Source organism: Urocitellus parryii, unplaced genomic scaffold (genome assembly GCF_045843805.1).
Source record: "Urocitellus parryii isolate mUroPar1 unplaced genomic scaffold, mUroPar1.hap1 Scaffold_110, whole genome shotgun sequence".
NCBI classification, from domain to species: Eukaryota; Metazoa; Chordata; class Mammalia; order Rodentia; family Sciuridae; genus Urocitellus; species Urocitellus parryii.
Genome location: NW_027551850.1, coordinates 252974 through 273099, shown reverse-complemented (window position 1 = coordinate 273099; position 20126 = coordinate 252974). Strand labels below are relative to the sequence as shown.

Here is a 20126-nt window from a genome sequence, read left to right as displayed (position 1 = left end):
GGAACCCTGTCACCGACCTGCCTTACAAGAAATGCTAAAGAGATTTCATCACTCTAAAACAAAATGACAGTTATTAGTGACATGAAAACATGGTAAAGTACACATTCATATTCAGAACTACTCTAATACTGTAATGATGGTGTATAAATCAGTTTTGACTCTACTATAAATGTTAAAAATAAAAGCATTAAAATAACTATAGCAACAATAACTTGTTGGTTGATATAAAATATACAAGATAATTATATTCACTTTTGCCACTCTATTCAACACAGAACTGGAAGTCCTAGCCAGAGTAATTTGGTAAGCCTAAGAAATAAAAGGCATCTAATTTGAAAAGGAAGAAAATGAAAAATTCAAAAATGAAATTAGTAAAGCAATCCCATTCACAATATGATCAGAAAATTAAATACTTCGGAATATATTTAACCAAGGAGGTGAAATAACTGTACATTGAAAGCTAAAATGAATCAATGAAAATACATATACATAAATGAGACAAAAATAAATGGAAATAAAATTAATATTGCTAAAAAAATCCATAGTACCTAAAGCAATATACAGATTCAATGTAATCCCTATGAAAATTCCTATGGCATATTTTTTATACAATGGAAAAAAAATCTTAAAATTTTAAAGCACCATAAAACCCTTATTAAATAAAGCAATTTTGAGAAAGAACAACAAAAGTGGAGGCATGGTATTTCCTGATTCAAAGGAAGAGAGAGCTCAGAAATGATCTGAAACATATTGTCAACTAATTGTCATCAAAGGTCCATATTTACGGACATGTTATGGGAAAACCAGAGATCCTCATGCAAGGTCATGACATTGAGCTCTTAACTTTCACCATACACAAAAATAAACTTGAAATGGATTAAATCTTCATATTAAATTCTCCTTGCCTGTATTTACATACTCATATATGATGATGGAAAAGACCAAATATTAGGCCCCAAACTTAATTATGAGAATAAAGAGCTCAAGAGAAGATTGATTTTGATATTACCTATTTTATTTTTATGATTTATTTTTAAACAACTAATGCCCTTGAACAAAGAAATAGGAAAACACAGAGGAAAAACAAAGTGGAAATCTATGGCTCAGCTTTCCCATGGTAAAGAGATTTAGTGTCATGAAAGATTTCAGGAAAAGAGACTATTAGGATTCTTGTTTAGATCTTCAAATTTAATTTAAGATAGCACCCCATCTCCCAGGCTCTGGGGTTCCTTAGGAGCCTAACTTCTGTGGGTGCCATACTCTGACTATAAAACTGCCTCCTTTTTTTTTTTAATCTTTTACTGATTTTATTTTTTTAATACATGATCGCAGTGGAATGCATTACTATTCCTATTACACATATAAAGCACAATTTTTCGTATCTCTGTGTATAAAGTATGTACATGCCTGTTTATGCCTTTATACATGTAACTTTGTTTACTTTTTGCATTACAATTCACATATATACCAACATTTTTCATAAATGTATATAAAGTATGTTGACACCCAATCAAGTCTTCATACATGTACTTTGTATAATGATGTCCATCACATTCCACCATCCTTGCTAATCCCCTGCCCCTTCCCTCCCACCCCTCTTCCTTATCTAGAATTTATCAAATCCTCCCATGCTCTCCCTCCCTACCCCACTATGAGTCAACCTCCTTATATCAGAGATAACATTTGGAAAACTGCTTCTTGTTCAAAAGATAAGAGTTAACTTTTCTTAGGTGTAAGGGGGGTTAGCAAGCCAGGTGCCCAACCCCACCTTTCCCTCACTGTGTTCTTCAAAACTCTCACTCTTTGGCTCAGCAGGGATGAGTTCAGACTGAGCTGTGTCCTCTCCCTGCTGATATAGTAACTTGAATCCTCTTCCCTGCCTGTTCAATTTGGTCCTGTGCAGCATTCATTTTGGCAGTGCTCTGAGTAGAAGAACCAGGATTTTTACCCACATGGTGTTCTCAATATTGTAGTACATGAGAAGGCCTCACACCTCAGATAACAAAACTTATGTATAGACCATTTTGCGCTAATTCTACAAGAGTTACATTATTGATGAATAATACAATATTTTTTCCTATTTCACTTCAGGGCAGGCTGATGAACTTTAGTATCATGCTGTAAATATTTTCAAAACTATTTCCTGAATAAAGGAGACAACATATGAAACATTGACTAAAAGCTAATTTGTTTTTCCATTCTCTTTTCCCTAAATGAATCTAGAGGTGTTTATCCCCACACAACACATATTCAAAGCTTTTTCATAATTTATACCCTGCTCAGGAGATTTCATTAGGAACGTAATATTAAGTATACGCACTTAAGGAAATGCACTATTTTCATTTTCATATGATTTCTGTGTATTGAAGGTAATTGTTTTGATTTAATAGACAATCAACCAAACTGCTACAATTGTAATTTGATGACAGTGCAGAATAAGCATAAGCAGTGGTTGTTTATTTACTGTTTTGATCTATAGTCTTTAATCAACTTGAATATTATTAAAATTTGACTGCTAGGCCCTCGGAGCCAGCGCCGCCGCCTCCGCCATGTCTTCCGGGGCCAGCGTGAGTGCCCTGCAGCGCCTGGTGGAGCAGCTCAAGCTGGAGGCCAGCGTGGAGAGGATCAAGGTCTCTCAGGCTGTGGCAGAGCTTCAGCAATACTGCATGCAGAATGCCTGTAAGGATGCTCTGCTGGTTGGAGTTCCAGCAGGAAGCAACCCCTTCTGAGAGCCCAGATCCTGCATTTTACTCTGAAGACTTGGAAGAAGTTTGTTGAGAAATGCCTTCAAGCACAAAGTAATGAATGACTGACTCCAAGTCTCAAGAAAACACTTTTCTTTAGCCAAATGATTGAGATATTTCAGACCTTTCCAGTGTCCTGATCTTACAGCCAAAATTCTACGGAAATTAATGATTTTCTACTCAAATAAGGAAACTGAGTGAAGAAATAGAATTGTTTTAAATAATAATGGCTTGGTTCTTCTGAAGAAGTGCTTTGTATTAAGATAAAAACCTTACCACCAAATATACCAAAATACACCTCTTTAATAAGTGAGTTACTGGTGTTGCTATACCTAGAATATCATGTATGTTTTATTAACTGGATGTTTACATTTTAGGAAGGAAAACACTTTTGTTTATTAAAAACAATGGAGTATTTGTAATTTGTTGTTCCTAAGATTTTTATACTATAATAAAATTTATTCTTTCATAAATTTAAAATTACTAAATGAAGACAAGAAAGTATAAAATTGTGGGGGAAGAATAGACTTTACTAATCGAATGATGCTTTGATTTTTTCTAAATGAGAAGATTGTTTTATTTAACACAAGAGGTGTTGTTTAGAAAAATTCATGTTATATATTAGGTTGTCCCATTTTATGTATGAAGCAGATTTGATCTCTTCTTAAGTTCCTTTACTTTATAGTTGTGGTTGCACTTTTAAAAAGATACTACATTATTTCATGCCTTTAAAAAATGTTTAAAGTAGGACCTACATACAGAACATTGCAAATGATTGAAAACAAAGTAATGAGAAAATATTATGTCCTAAAAGAATTCTTCATGTCACAAGGGTTTGACTTTGATGATGTGCCTTTGATTTAATTTGGGATACTTTTAGAAGGATACTCAGTGTTTGTAATAATCTTTGAAGATCTTGGAAATAAATTCTGTTTAATTCTAATAAATAAATAAATAAATAAATAAATAAAATTTGACTACTAAACTTCTTTTGTAGATCATGAATCATAAGCACATTATCCTGTTAAACAAAGTTAGAAACAAAATTAATAACTAAATTATGGAAGATAGCATCTTAAGAATCCTTATAAAAGAATCAGGTAACAGGATCCTTAATATATAATCATAATTATTTTGCGTATACTTCTCAAGCTAGAAGGATCTTTCTTTGCCTATATATATTATTTGCCTATACTTCTCAAACCAGAGGGATCGGGTTTTGCAAACATGTAAGTGATAATATTTTCCAAACCTTCTTAGATAAATCCTGAAACTTTTATGTCTCAAGAGTCCTTCTCTGGCTTTATAGATATCCGTCTGCTAGTTCTCCACATTCTCACATCCCAACCCAGGAAGAGGTGGAGACTATTGTTTCAACAATTTAAAAAACTTGCAGCTGAGCCTTCTTCCTCTGAATAATTATTTTGTAGTCTAGGTTAACAAAGAAGGCTACAATACATAACAATGGGAGGGTAATCACATCCCCTTATCATAAGATTGTGTTGATAATATACACAAGAATATTCTTTCCATGACAGGGACCAAAATTGCCTCATTGTATTCAAGACAACATGATAATAGACACCATTTAAGTTAATTTTTCTTGAATGTATTAAAATTTCAAAGAACATGAAAATTCAAACTTTCTGTGGACTATAATAGTAATAGAATAATTTTAATTCAGTATCATTTCAAAAATGGATTCTTGTTTTTTGTCTATCTTTTTCATTACTATAAAAACTTGTTCTAATGATATTCAGAGAATTTTGTAAAATGTTTTGAAACTATCCTTGTCCTTTCTCATAAATTTTATTTCACCATCATTTTTAAGTGCTAATAATATCAATTCTCTTTTCTAAGAACAATTTTGGTTTAAAGCAGCATCAGAAATTTATAGATGTATGATAAGAATTAGAAACAGCCTCTTCAGTTAACATTACCAATCATAAAAGGAATAAAAGCGATAAAAGAAGTAAAATGTACATCAGATCCAGATAAAGCTAAGCACTGTAACATTTTCTAACACCCATCAGTATGTATGATAACTTTGGAACATTGTTTTACAGTAGACAAAGAACAAATAAGCATTAAATAACTGTGCACAGATTAATTTAGACTAATATTAACTTTCCTGATTTAAATATTTCTTGGCAATGCAATGTCACAAATAACTAGTGTGTGATACTAAAAGCTTTATAGCTGCAATTTTTAATGTTATAATTTTTAGAAAAATAAAGCATGAAGGATGCAACAAAATGAAAAATGGCTGTATTTTTGTGAAAAATGTCCTTGATATTGAGGTTTAATCAGAAGAAAGAAAAAAAAATGTAAAGCCTCAGAAGGAATTGCAGCTCTAAAATATACAGGTTCTTAAATTATTTTTACTACTAATGATACAATGATCATTTATTTCCATAAAATGACCTGATGCAACAGACAAACTCAGATGCCTTTAAGAACATACTGGATGGAACTGATATAGAAGGGTAGGTTGTTGGCTTTGGATAAGTTTATACAAGGTGTTGGGGGGAAAGGAGAGCAAGAAGCAATGTAATAGGTGAACTGGAGAAGCAGAGATGGATTGTAAATTTCATTGAGAGATTGTGGTTTATAAGACCAAATATCAATCAGTATTTATGTGAAAATCTTGAAAGCTTTTACCTTGAAAGTATTTTTTAGACATAAACACATACAATTCTGAGAATAATTGAGCAATTAATTTTGATGAGTACAAATTTTGAAAATGTTTGTATTTTACCCTTATCTATGACCCTAAAATTAATAAGTTATGCATGCCTTATTAATTATAAAAAAAGTTATTTGGACATGAAAAATAATTATTGTTTATTAAAACATTTTAAAATATCAAAAAGAAAAATCTATTTGACATAAAAATTAAATTTTAGGTGCCCAAATATTTATAAGATTATTTTTGATATAATGACATATAGCATTTCATTTTTATTCATATTGATTTTGATTTGAAAACTACAAATAAAATTTTTAATGAGTTTTAGAACTAGAAGTGCCTTCCAATTAGTATAAAATTGTGTGCCTGATTTTGTGTAAATATCATGCTAGAAATGTCAAGTGACTTACCCAAGTTAGCACAATACTCACAGCAAACGTATGACTAAAATTAAGGTAGCTCTTTTATTCTTTAAAGAATCAAGTTTTTCCAGTGTTCCATAACCTCTGGACTCTATGTCCAGGACAAATACAAATTTCTTTTAGTGGTCTACAAGATGCTACATAATCTGGTCTTGGAATAATTCTTTGAGCTTATCTCTCACCATTGCAGCAGCTGAACAGGCCGGTTTCCAGGCCATTATACCTATCTATCATTCTGATTGATAGACATTCTATGAGGCAGGTGCACTAATATTCTCAAATGACAGATTAAAACACAGAGGCTGCAGGTCAGTCAACTGCCCAACATTATGTCATGGTGCGACCAGGATTGAACTGCAGTCTCTGATTCCGTTCTCCATGTTTAAGATCTGATGCTCCAGCTATTTTCTGGCTTCTGCTTCTATAGCCAGACTGGATCTTTGCTTTCATCAGTATCTAAGATCTTGGTCCTATCTGAGCCTTTCAATTCATTTTTCCCTTTGCCTAAAATCCTTTTCTCCCAGGTATTTGAATGCCTTTGTTTTATACATTTCTCTAAAGTGTGCTCAAATATTTTTTACCTTAGGCTTCAGTGATAATATGACTAGGCTGTGTCTGGCCCCCACCTATGCACAACTGCTGATGTGTACTCTGATTACATATTCACTAATCCTGTGCCAGAAGTTTCAGTTCACTTCCTTCTCTCAGCTCCTAAGCACTTCCTGAAATCCTATTGTCCTTCATTTATATGTTTCTCTATATCCCTTACTAGAATAAAGATAACAGGCCTTTTGTTTCATTGATTATTCAAAAACTGTTGTAAGAGATATCCAGTACAGAGTTCTTTAGTTAATTAAATAATTTATATATTCTGGAGAGATTTTAGATATACTTTAGGAACTGAAAGAAGGATAATGAAAGATTATGATTATAGAATATTACCCATGTTTTATTCTAATTGTACTTGTTCTTTAAGTCATCTACTTAGGTAAATATTTATTCAATAATCATGAAATTTAATTTGCCATCTGTGTTTTAACAAAATAATTTCTGTGTCCTTTCATACTATGACATTTTCTTGTTTTATTCATGGATTCTTTACAGAATATAGTAAAATAGAGATAAAAGGGTGCTCCTGATTTAATGCAAATTTGTTTTGTCCTAAACATGGTGCTCATTTAGAAGGTAGAGCCAATGTGTGATTTAAATAAATTGCATTCATGTAAAACTTTAAAATATAATTGCAAGAATTGAAAAATAATAGGGAGTGAATGTGTAAAGAATTGAAAAAAATAAAACAATATTGTACTTTTTCAGTACTGTGATTCTTAGATCAAGAAACCCAATAGGTCTAATGAAACCTTGTATTATATCAACTTCATAGCATATTATCCTATAACTTTGGGACTACAGAAGAGAAAATAAAATTTATAAGGAAATATCTGTGTTTGAAATGCTTTCTGTGAGTTGAAATTGGATTTCAGAAGCATGGCTTAGGGTCCTTTGATTTTAGTAGACTTATGGACTCAGTATCTGTAAACCAACATACCAAGGCTACTTAATAAGTAAACTTAAATTAAGATTGAAAGCAGGACAGTAAATATCTTATTGGTATCACTGTGACTTTGTGAAATGGAAATCAAGATTGGAAAAGTAACAATGTGCGGTGGGTATTCCATAGTTGAAATAAATATTCATCTTATGAGGAAAGGCAGAGTGAAAAGTGTCGTTCTTCAAAGCATGTGTCTTACTGCAAAAATATAAATGTGAGGGTGGAAATTTGCTGATAACTCAAGGAGAATAAGACTGTAATAATATCTATGAAATTTTATACAGATGAAAACAGTTGATTTTCAAAGTTATTTTTAAAAGCTTTATTAAACTATTCATTTGAAAAATACACAGTGTGAGAAATTATTGAATTTAGTAATTATCAAATAATTTTGAACATACATTTTTCTTTGAGAAATAAAATAATAAGTCAGAGTATCTTTTTGCCCATTATTAATTCTGACTTGGTAAAAAATATGGAAAAATATGTGTGTATGTGCAGATACTTGTGTGTGCATTTTTGGTGCAAATGAAGTGATAGGTCACTTGGAAGAATGCAGTATTTTTATATTAAAATTCTTGAAAATCTTGAAAGAAAATGTTAACTGTATTATGATGTATATACTCTACATAGTACTCACTAAAAGTTATTTTAAAAAAAAATTATTCTAAAAATTTTAGGGAAATTTTTCATCTTTTCTGAAAAAAAACACATACTAAGCATTCTCCCAAACAGACCCTACAATACTGCCTCCTGTGTGTCGTCATAGAGAAAGGATCAATGAGAAAACAATTTGAGAAATGATTGTGTAGTTTCTTTAACATTACTGTATCATTAGCCTGTGGAAGTTGATTCTATTATCTATTGCTAAATAACAAACCACTCCAGAATTCAATGCTTCCAACAATTTTATTCATTTAATGCATGAATCTGCAACGTAGGAAAGACATAAAACAGTTTGTGTGGCATCAGCTAGTGTTGGGTAAGGCTAGGGCTGGAAACACCTTTACCTTTACCTTCACTGTCTCAGTGCCTCTGGTTGTCAGCTGGAACTTCAGTTGGAGATGGTGCTGGAATGCCAATATGGGGGCTTTCTTTGTGATTGCTTGACTTGCACATAGCATGGTGACTGCATTTCCAAGATGATCCCTCCTGCATTAGCAGACGCAGCAAAGACTGCATGATCTGCTCCACTGCTTTTACCTCAGATTGTTGCCTAGAGTTGAGTTGCTAACCCCATTTCACCTTTAGTGAGAAGAAAATGAGACAAATTCTTTTGATAAGAAGACTACCAATGAAGGTGCATAAGGGTTTAAAATCCATCATAGAAACTCTTAAGTTTTATAAAACAAATTGAAATTGGTTTTGCATTGTCTGATTATCTTTCTCATGGAACATTTTTTTCAGATGCCATTAATTGCCATTTATAAAGTTCTTCTTAAAGAATGAATTTAGAGTGGCCTACAACACATTACTAGGAAAAACGTAACCACACCAAAATGAAAATCTATGCCCACTTATTTTCAATCCCAATAACAATTATATATGCCAGGTTTGGTCTTTTCTTTAGCTTTGTTTTGCAAGTTACAATTCACTCATCTTTGATCCATTAAGAAATCTTTGGTACAGTTCAGCGAAAGAGACCAGACACACATACAACTACTAGTATGGTTTTAAATAGAAAATCAAATTTATTAGGTAAAACATAGAATCAAAGAATCTTTAAATCATTTGTGGGATTTCCCTTCTTTGATAATTATACGAATTGATACATTTAGGGCAAAGATAGCTTCATTTGACACACTATACAAAGAACAATAGAAAGGAGATGTTGCCTCACATCTTTATTAAAAAAAAAAAGGAAAAAAGAGTGCATACTTAAACCTCAAAGAACTCATTGACTCATAAGGAAGAGCAGGTTGCTTCCTCCTTTGCACTTTTGGGTTTATTTTGAACCAGTTCCCAAATCCTCAGTGGATCATTTCCTATCCATTCTTGTTCCTATCTTTATCTTCAAATTATATATCGACTTTTGGTATGTCATGACTATCCTATTTAAATAAAAATTGAATATCTAGAATATACATCTGCCGCTTCCTATTAAAACCGTTTTGCTAAAAAGGTATGCCTATTTTGTAGTTCTTTATTCTTATGTTATATTTGCTACAATCTTAAACCTTCATTCATCACTCCCTTGATTTTTTTTCTTCATAAGTCACCAAAACCATGCCAGTTAGGAAATGCAGTGGCACATTTCAAAGCTTTCCATTAGCCTACTTTTCACTTATGTTTGACATGGTGGATCACACTTCCTTCTTCTCTCTTGCCTTCTCTAATGTTCAGTTGTCACCAATCTCCTAGTTTCCACATATACTATCACCAAAATCTCTGCTATTTCAAATTTAACCTCTCAAGAAAATATATTTTAATGCTTCCACTTGTCCCAAGGGTAATAGCTCCTGAAAACTAGAGCTTTCTTGACGACCTTTTTAATCAATCATTTCCTAAAAGTCACCAAGTATAAATGATTTTGTCAGATTTTTCTTTGGCTAAAGAGCAAAGACCTGACAAAAACAATTTCAGAGGAAGAAAGTTTGTTTGTCACTTACTGTTTCAGTGGTCTCGGTCCATAGACACCTGGCTCCATTCCTCTGGGTCCAAAGTGAGACAGAAGAGCATGGTAGAGAAAGAGTCCTCAGTCACCAGAGACAAAATATAGACCCGCAAAGGCAATGTAGAATTGATTGCTATATAACTAGAAAGATTTACTTATGTGGATAAGCACACAATGGCAATATAAGTAAAATACTTTGTAGGATGTTTTAGGAAACAGAATAAAAACACTTTCTACAACTTAGAATGGGTCTGTATATGAAAATATTTCTTCTCATTCAAATGATGTCATTTTATTAAAATGATATTTTATATTACTACCCACATAGAAAAAGAAAAGGAATCATAAATCTTTTAACTCCTGAAACAGTTAAAGCTGTCCTACTTTTCTATTTTATGCTCCAAATCAATATCAATAAATCAGCAAAAGTCTGTTATCATTTTGCAAAAGAATTTCCCATCAAACCTAAAATCTTTTAAAGACCTAAAAGCAGAAAACAGAGAAATACCTCACAGGAAATGGACTTTTTCCCATATTCTTTTTCCCAATATGTCCCTAGTGTTCTGAACAGTACATGGCATATAACAAATATTTGTTCAACCACAAAATCTGGTTTGAATACACAGTGACATCCAAATTGGAGACCATCTATCTACTCACCATTTTCCAGGAGATAAATATATTCATACATATATATGTATATATATGTATACACACATAAACATTATATATACTTATCTTCCTATTATTTGCAAATCACTCAGATATCCATGATACCACATGTATACACATCCAAAGGGACTGAAAAGGCCAATATTTTCAGTATGTCACAGGAGTGATTTAGACTTAATAGAAATATATTACATTTAGTTTTTAATAATGAGAACGACTTTCTTGGGACATTATAGCTTTTTCTCATTCACAAAGAGATTTGATATAAAAGAATATTTTGGAGGAATGAGGTGGGGATAATTAGTGAGCTACAAGTATATGGGCTCACAGCATTTACTTGATGCCCCAACTTATGGGTAAAGCTCCTTCTGGGAATATTGAATGGCATCTGTGAATAACCATTGTGCAGAAACATTTTTGTGCCTGTGTTTTCTATTGTTAGAGGTTTAATAGGCATCACTAAAATGAGAGCATGAGGAGCAATTGCTTTCCTACGTGCACTAAACTCACTGTTCTGTGAACACACAAAGCAGCCATTTGCCACTGGTCCTTTGCTTTTGTTCCTATCTATGTGTTATGGTTTAGAGATGAGGTGTTCCCCCAAAACCCATGTTGGACAATTAAAGAATATTCAGAGGTGAAGTGATTGGGTTTTGAGATCCTTAACCTAACCAGTGCATTAATCCACTGATAAGGATTAACTATGTGGTAATGGTAGGCACATAGGGTGTGGCTAGAGGAGATAGGTCAATGTGGTGTGCTTTTGGGGTTTCTATTTTGTTTCTGGTGAGCAGGGCTTTCTCTCTGCTTCCTGGTGTTCATGTCCTGAGCAGCTTTCATCCACCATACCCTTCTGCCAAGACATTCTGCCTCAGCTTAGGACCAGAGCTATCAAATCAGCCAGCCATGAACTGAACCTTTGAAACTATAAGCCTCAAATAAATTTTCTCTTCTCTACATTGTTCTTGTCAATTCTTTTGTTCACAACGATGAAAAAGTTGATAAAAATACTCTGGAATGTCTTCTTTCTCCAATGCTCATTCAGCCTATACCCTTAATTTATCTAGGTCTGTGGTCAAAGACCTTAATATCTCTAGAGTATTTTTATAATCCCCTGATATTTTCTAATATCTTCCCTCATCAATAAATCTCTCCTCTCCCTTTGGTTCATTTTTCTTCACAGTACTTGCTAACTGTTATTACTACAAAAATATGGATGTAGTCATTATTTTCATTCGTTTTATTTTATGATATTAGAATATAAGATCCCTGAAAGTAGAAACTGTGTTACTTTTTGTTATTATCCCCCTAAATAGCAATGAATATATATTAGGTGTTTAATACATATTTTAAATTAAAAAAAACAATAATTAATGACAGCAATGAATTTGATTTGGGGAAAATGGTAAGACATAGTTTATTAATAAAATAAATGGGATAGTCTTCATCAAACTAGGGCACTTTTTTTTTTTAAAGAAATAACATCTTATTAGATCTTATCCCAGAAAGCATAGCTAATTGCTTGGTTTCCTTGTATATCTTTTGGAAGGCCATATCAGGTACTAGGTCTTAAAAGTGCCTTTCATGGGTAAAAGAAGAAGAATTTTTCCAAAAGTTCTTGGTTAAAAATCTGTCTTACACTGGTCAATGTCCCTACCGGGCATCAATACTTAACATTTTGTGTTGTGTATCAGCACATCTTCCTGTTGTCACTGGGGAGGCCATATCCTCTCTGCAGGTCCACTCTGGTCAGGGCAACTGCAATAGTCTCTGTCTATTACCCTCACCAATATAGGGTTTCTCAATCTGTGGCAGTCATGACAGCAGCCACAGGGGGCTGGCTGCTTGGTCATGTTGGACTTGCTTAGGAATCAAAACAAAATGTTTAAGTTCTCATGAGCTTCCGGTGAAGAAAATGTAACTTTTTTCATGCAACCTCTCATTGTAATAATTAGAAACTGAGAAACTATTAAAGAAAATGTTCTGAGCAGTTTATTTCCCCATTGATTGATTTAATTATTTGTTTTATTAATGTTGAGCCTTTTGGTTCTTCATACATTCTGGAAGTATGAGTGATGGGGCCTTATCCAAACACTGAAGAGATTTTTATTTTAACAATTATGCTTGCAGTCCAAATGTTCTTAACAGGTTAAAAGTATGTGCTGGATTGAACCTTTAAAATAATTTGGAACAGACAGGTATTTAAGTTATGAATTTATCTATTGCATAGACTTGGTCATTAAACATCCATTATATAGATACACCATAAAAAATTACTTTTGCCTACTAAGGGAATATTCTGTCCTTGTAACCTAAAATTGCTCTTAATAAAAAAGGTAATAAGAGGTAAATAGCTTAATGTGTTGGATTGAGTTAGGCGAGTGTAATTACACTTGTTTGTTTGAAGCAGAAGGGTAATTAATTACCTCTGCTTATTGGCATGAGTTAAGAAGTAGGAACTACTACCAGAAATCCAGCCCAAAATTCTTCTTATCACTCTTCATGAAGCAGACATCCCATTAACACAGGAAATGCATATATTGTATTCACCTATTGCATAATAGGTGATTAAAATATTCCTGTGGTCAAAAAAATATTCTTTGCCCCAATAAACACCTATCTCCTGCTCATTTTACCATCTAAATCATTTTCTCCTTTCATTCCTATATTCAAGTCCTTTGTGCAAATGCATCTTCATACATATGTATAATTTATTATATGCATTTAATAAATACATGTAGGTTGTTATGTATATGTGTATATGTTTTATATATGTATGTTCACTCACACATGTATGTTCATTTTCCATGTATATTTGTACATACATACATACACCTATACAGGTACATGAATGTATGCATTACATATATCACTTCTCTATAATATTTATGAATTTATATTATATATATATATATATATATATATATATATATATTTCCTTTGGGGTTTACAAATTAAAATAAATGATAATTGTTATTTAATTTTGTATTGTTTATTTATTAATATTGATCTTCCTTCTATTATAATCCAAAGAATATTCTTGGAGACATTCTTCAATTTTGGTAGTATTTTTTCAATACAAGTGTATTATATTGCTTAAAGAAGATCTACATCTAATAAAATGTTAGTGATATAATTGAAGTTACCTTAAAATGAAAAAAAAAATCTAGAACTATAAATTAATGTGAGCAGATTAATGAGGGACTTTTAATTCTACCTGGGTACTGCTGATCATACATAACTACTGACTGGAAAAATGTTCTTGGACGATTTTGGGCTCTGGACTCTGATAGAACTGAATTTGAAACATGATACACCATATACTAGTGGTAACACAAACAAAATCATGGAGACTTTAATTTCCTCATCTAAAAGAAAACAGGTATTTATAGGATCACAGGTATAATTTGGGCTTAGAAAGAACAAATTACATAGAATATAGTAGACATTCTGCATTTCTTATGCCCTTGAAAGTTTTGTGGTACTATCAAACTATTTATATGTGATTGATATTTGAATTATTTAATTCTTTTGACATTTTCTCTTCATTAAATCCTAAGCTATTTTCTTATGCTAACTTTACCTTCCCTCTTCTGCAGATGGACAATGTGAGTATTGTGAGGTATGTCCCAGGCCCAGAGATATTAATCTGATTACACAGTGTGTTAAATGAGACTTTGCCTGTTGTAAAATTTTGGCAGAGTCCTCATAGATGCAGAAAGGTGGAGTGAGTGTTATAGCACCTATGTGAGACTAGGTAAAATATTTTGAAACTCATTTGTGACCTTTAATGTATTACCCAACTCAGGAACCTAAATGAGATTTGTTTGAGAGTTGTAGAAATTGGAGAGGTTGAATTTATTTCAGAGGAATTGCCAGTTTGTGATGCTTGTGAAGATAAACCTTTATCACGGTAAGCTATGTGAAAGAAAGTTCAAGATAACTATTTGTGGACTGTGGTATGTGTGCTTCAGAAATGGAATAGTTCAGGGAATGATATCTGACTTACCAATTAAGGTTCTACCTTGGCATCTGCTTTACAACTGGAATTTATAAAGGACGCATAAGGATTCAGTGGACCAGATAGGGACTCTGGAAAATGAAGTCCACTCTGAGCCATTTCAAAAGGACTTCACATTAAGAGGGTCTTGTTTCAGAGGCAAGGCGATATCAGCAGAACAATGTTGGCACATATATATTCAGTTACAGAGACAAGAGTCCAGGTTGTATCCATTAGGTAGAAAGGGAATTTTCTGTAGTCGACTGAATGTGCTTCTACACTTCTATGTATGATATGATGAAGAAATATATCACATACACCTCTACTCCCAGGTTCCACAAAGAAGTAAGATCAAACTAAGGGTATAGGGAGGATGTACTCAACTGAGGAATATAAGAGGCTTATTTTGCATAGGACTGGATTATCTAATGCCTGAAAAAGATATAATGCATATATGTAATTATATACATGTATGTGTGTGTGTATATATATACATACACACATGTATATATTTACTGTGACTGTGTATACATACATATATTTCCTAAGAGTGCTGGGTGAAGATATTTTTCTTTTTGAATCCCAATGAATATAATTCATTCAATAAATATTTCCATAAAATAGGTGCCTTGTAACGTTTTAGTTGAATGGATTCAGCTGAGTTCTCTCTCCTTTAGAAATGAACTAAACTATATTTTAAGTTAGCTAGGATTCCATAAATATGATGTTGAGAAAGATCCATGAACCCAAATTGCACTTATGGTAAACACAGATATACTACCCAGATCCTTTTTCAAGGAAGCACTTTCTGCCTATCTGTGAAAAATAGTCAAGAGACAGTTACTTTGTGGTTCCCAGGGAAGAATGACTCTTGAATTTGTATCAGAACAAGGTGGGGGTAAAAAGAAACCCAGACATTTTGGCCTAACATAGAACAATCTGAAGGCAGTATGCATTCTTGAACTCTCCATCATGTCAGCAAAGTTAATCAAGTTCTACATTGCTGTTCATCTTCTTCCTTTACTTATCCTGCTCATTTCCCTTCTTTATACAGTTATTAATTATTAACAATGCACATCCACATCTGTCTCAACATGCTTCTGGAAAAGGCTTATAAGATGGGGTTTTGGAACTATATATTCATTTCTTGACTGCAAATGTGGACCCCATCAATGAATAAAATGTGATATTTCAGCTGTAAAATTATTCACCAGAGTGACTATAACCTAATGCAAAACCCATCCAAACAGTTGTTGCCAGTTTAGCTGTTTTGCTAGTTCTGATAGTTTAGCTATAGTGTTTTTTTTCTAACCCTGAGTATGTGGTATGCAGACATTGATTTGGTGAATATGTTATTTTCTATCCCAATTAGTAAATATAACAAGAAACACTTAAGATTCAGATGAAATGAATAAACAATACTTCTAGTTATCTCCCCAATAAGTTCTCTACCTGGTCACACAATATAGTCCCAGGAAACAGGGACAATCCCAGAATCCTTCAAAGTATAACATCAATCCATTACATAGATGACATTCTCCCTAGATGAACAAGAGATACCCTAGAGGTGTTGATAAGACACGTGTGCTCCAGAGTACATGGTTTGAATAAGTACATGGTTTGAATATTCTACAGATTCATGACCTGAATATTCCAGATATATGTCCTGGATCCATCTAAAATTTTAGGAGTTTAAGAGTCCAGTGGTCAGAAGCATGGCTAAATCTACCCGCTAAAAACTAATTATTACATTTTGGACCTCCTACCATGAAGAGGAAGCACATTGCTTGAAGGGATTCTGAGTTCTGAATGCAGAAAATTCCACATTTAGGAATATAGCAATGAGCCAGTTACAGAGCAACATGAAAGACTTTCTTCTCTGAGTGGAGTACAGAACAGGAACAGAAACTGCAGCAAGCATGAGCTGTGTTCTAAGAAGCACTGCTGCATCAGTCATGTGAATTAGCCCAACCAGGATTGGAATTATTAACAGAATTATTTTGGAGGAGAAAACCTAAATCCCTTTTTAAAATCAGAAAGCTTCATCACTCAAGAGAAATATTGGAAAGTTTTATTTTGACCTCAAACTTATTTCAATTATGATTTACAAGATGCACAGAAAGTGGGGAGAATCCTTAATGCTCCAACAGACACAGTGTCTATTAGCCCAATAGACCCAGTTACCTGAGAAGTTCATGGGCTGGACAGATGGTGGTTTGAAACACAGCAGCACTAGATATAAAACTGACTGTTTGAAGCAGTGCTACTGTCCTTTTGGAAAAAGAGTACTACATTTACATTCCTATACACTTTACTGATTTTAAGTGTTACACCAAAGATATAAGAATTAAATAAAGAAATTATGAAATTGGATGATCAGCTAATGTCCACATACCTGATTCTAATAGTTCATTGCTTTTTAAAATATATCTATTAGTTCCTTTCTTTCTTTTTCTTTCTTTCTTTTTCTTTCTTTCTTTCTTTTTCTATCTTTCTTTCTTTCTTTTTCTATCTTTCTTTCTTTCTTTTTCTTTCTTTCTTTCTCTTTCTTTCTATCTTTTTCTTTTCCTTTCCTCTCTCTTTCTTTTTCTTTTCTTTTCTTACTCCCTCCTTCCTTTTCTTTCTCCCTCCTTCCCTCCCTCTCTCCTTCCTTCCTTCCTTCCTTCCTTCCTTCCTTCCTTCCTTCCTTCATTCCTTTTCTTCTTCCCCCCTTATTTTGGACTAGTTTTTGCATATCAGAGAAAACATTTGGTCTTTGGCTTTTGGTATCTGGCTTATTTTATGTAGCATAATGGTCTCCTCCAGTCCTAGCCATTTACCAGCAAGTGCCACAACTTCATTCTTATTTATGGCTGAGTAATACTCCCTTGTGTTTATATGTGTGTATAGACATATATATGTATATGCATGTGTGTGTGTGTGTGTGTGTGTGTGTGTGTGTGTGTTTTACATTGACTTTATTCATCTGTTGACTGGGACCTTTTGGCTCCATTGCTTGGATATTGTGTTTTGCTACTACAAACTTTGATGTAGCAAAATCTGTTGGATGCTAATTTTAAATCTTTGGGATATATACCAAGAAGTGGGATGGCTGTATCACATGGTGGGTCTATTCCTAGTTTTTTAAGAAATTGCCATAATGCTTTCCAGAGGGGTTGGACTAATTTGTACTTCAAACAAAAATGAGTGGGTGGACCTTTCTTCCCATATCCTCACTAACATTTATTATTATTTGGACTCATGATAATTGTCATTCTGACTGGAGTAGGAAGAAATGGCAATGTTAATGTAGTTTTGATTTGCATTTTCCTGACTGCTAGAAATGTTGAGCATTTTTTTCTTCTATTTTTTTGGCCATTTTGTATTTCTTCTTTTGAAAAGTGTCTGTTTAGTCCTTTTGCTGGTTTATTACTTATACTATTTGTTGTTTTGCTGTTAAGTTTTCTGAACTTACCACTGCCTCAGGTTGTGAACCTAGGGTGCTGCTACCTATGCCGATGTGACTAAGGCAGCATCCATCCAAACACTTGCCAGCTGTATCCATGAGTCAGTGGCAATAGCTCTCCACTGCCCTGGACCCAGGAACTTTCCACTTTGACCAAACTCCTGATGGCTGTGTCAACCTGGTCACTGTCTCCTTAGGCTTCCTCTACACAGGCAACTTCTCACCAAGATTTAACTTCCTACTGGTTGCTGCCAAGATCCAACAGTGGATAGGGATGAAAGAAGAGAAAAAAATGGGCAAAAGAGAAAAAGAACAAAAGAAAGAATAGTTAGAAAAGGATAATATGCACCAAGATAAAAAGAAGAAAAATATGGATGGGGAGTATTCGTGGCAGTAGCAGACAATGTAAGAGGGGTTAAGAGGTCTCTTCCCTCTATGCTGCTGGAGCTTCTTACCATGAAGGGCCGCCCACCAGCCAGCCATGGCAATGATTCCTTTTCCTCTGTCCAGGAACCAAAACTGCCTTCCCATTTGGATTTGAGTTCTCACTTCCTGTCGCTGCAAATTGAGGGCATCTGGGCATTGCTCCAACTCTGCCTTGGCTCCTGAGGAAGCTGTGCTGAGCTCTGGTCCAAGCTCCCACTTCCCAGTCCAGGTCTCTCCACCCACTCCCCTTGTTCAGGGGGAGGGGAAAGGGTTTCAGCCCTCCCTCTACAAGTTTTTTTTTTCTAAATGGACACTTCAAAGATCTCACTGCAGAGGGTGCTCCCTCTGGTTTAATTTATGGCTCTCTGGAGGTGAGGAGATGCCACAGTGATTTAATTTCCTTCCAGGTGACTGGTCAGGTCAGATGTGGGCTTCACAAAATGGCTACCATGCCCAGAGGGGATTTTTATCCAAGGTTTGGGTTCAACTGTCTGATTTCCTTCATTGACTCAGCTGCTCCCATTGAGTTTTAATGTTGTCTGCTGCTCTTTCCATCTGTTGTTAGGGCGAGCTTCAGTGATTTTCTGCTCCCTCTTTCTCTCTCTTTTGCCCCTCCAGCACTCCCTCCTTGGTCCTGGTTCAGGGCTAGGGAACTCTGCCTTTATTTTCTACCCTGGCCACCAAACTTCCAGTGTCCCCAGGTCCCAGACTATGTAATCTAGGTTCTTAGAGCATTTATTCTGTCACCCACTTCTCAGGTCAGCTGTGCCTTCACTGAACCCTTTCTGTGCTGTGATCAGGGAGCCCTGCCTAGCTCCACCCCACCACGGATCTCCAGTCCTGAGAGTTCTTAACACTGGGGTGAGATTATGTTCTCTAGGTTTGATCCTGATTCTGTTGGCTCTTAATTTAGAAATAGACCAAAAACTCCAAACAGAATCCTCCTGTTAGTATTTTTCTTCACTTCAGTATTTAATGTGTTATCTCTAGAGTTATAAATCTGTCAGAGGATGACACAGATAACCACCTTCCAAAATAAGAGAAAAACATAATATGTGCAGCAATTAAAACAAGTGCCACCAGAAACTTGATATTTACATATGACTCTTGGAATAGTGATATACATCAGGATTGATCATGTCTCAAAATTATAATGGATTTTATTATAATATTCAAATTATCACAATCCAGACGCGATTGCAGAAGGAAAACAAGGCAGAGCCTGAGAACTGGGAAAGCCTCTCTAAATGCAACTGAGAAATAACAGACAATCTGTGCCAGTGTTATTTATTTGTGTCTTCCAGAAAAATTTTCAAGGGAAATATGAGACTCAGTCAGTAAATAACGGTAATGTTCTTTCCCAGAAATCCCTTACAGATCAATTTATCAAAGGCTACAGTAGACTTACTTGAGCGAACTCTTTGCCTATTAAGCAATAAGCTCCCATTAGAACCCATGATTTGCTGCCTTTGCCTTTCTTAAACTATTATATCACAAACTGGACCCATTCTACATCAGCATACCATTAAAAAAATGCTAAAACCCACCTACCAAACTCCAAT

At 34.2% G+C, this 20126-nt stretch overlaps 1 pseudogene; it reads left to right on the top strand.

Moving 5' to 3' along the window:
- The first annotated feature begins 2549 nt into the window (after positions 1-2549).
- On the top strand, positions 2550-2729 carry LOC144251580 (guanine nucleotide-binding protein G(I)/G(S)/G(O) subunit gamma-10 pseudogene; annotated as a pseudogene).
- The last annotated feature ends 17397 nt before the right edge of the window (positions 2730-20126 follow it).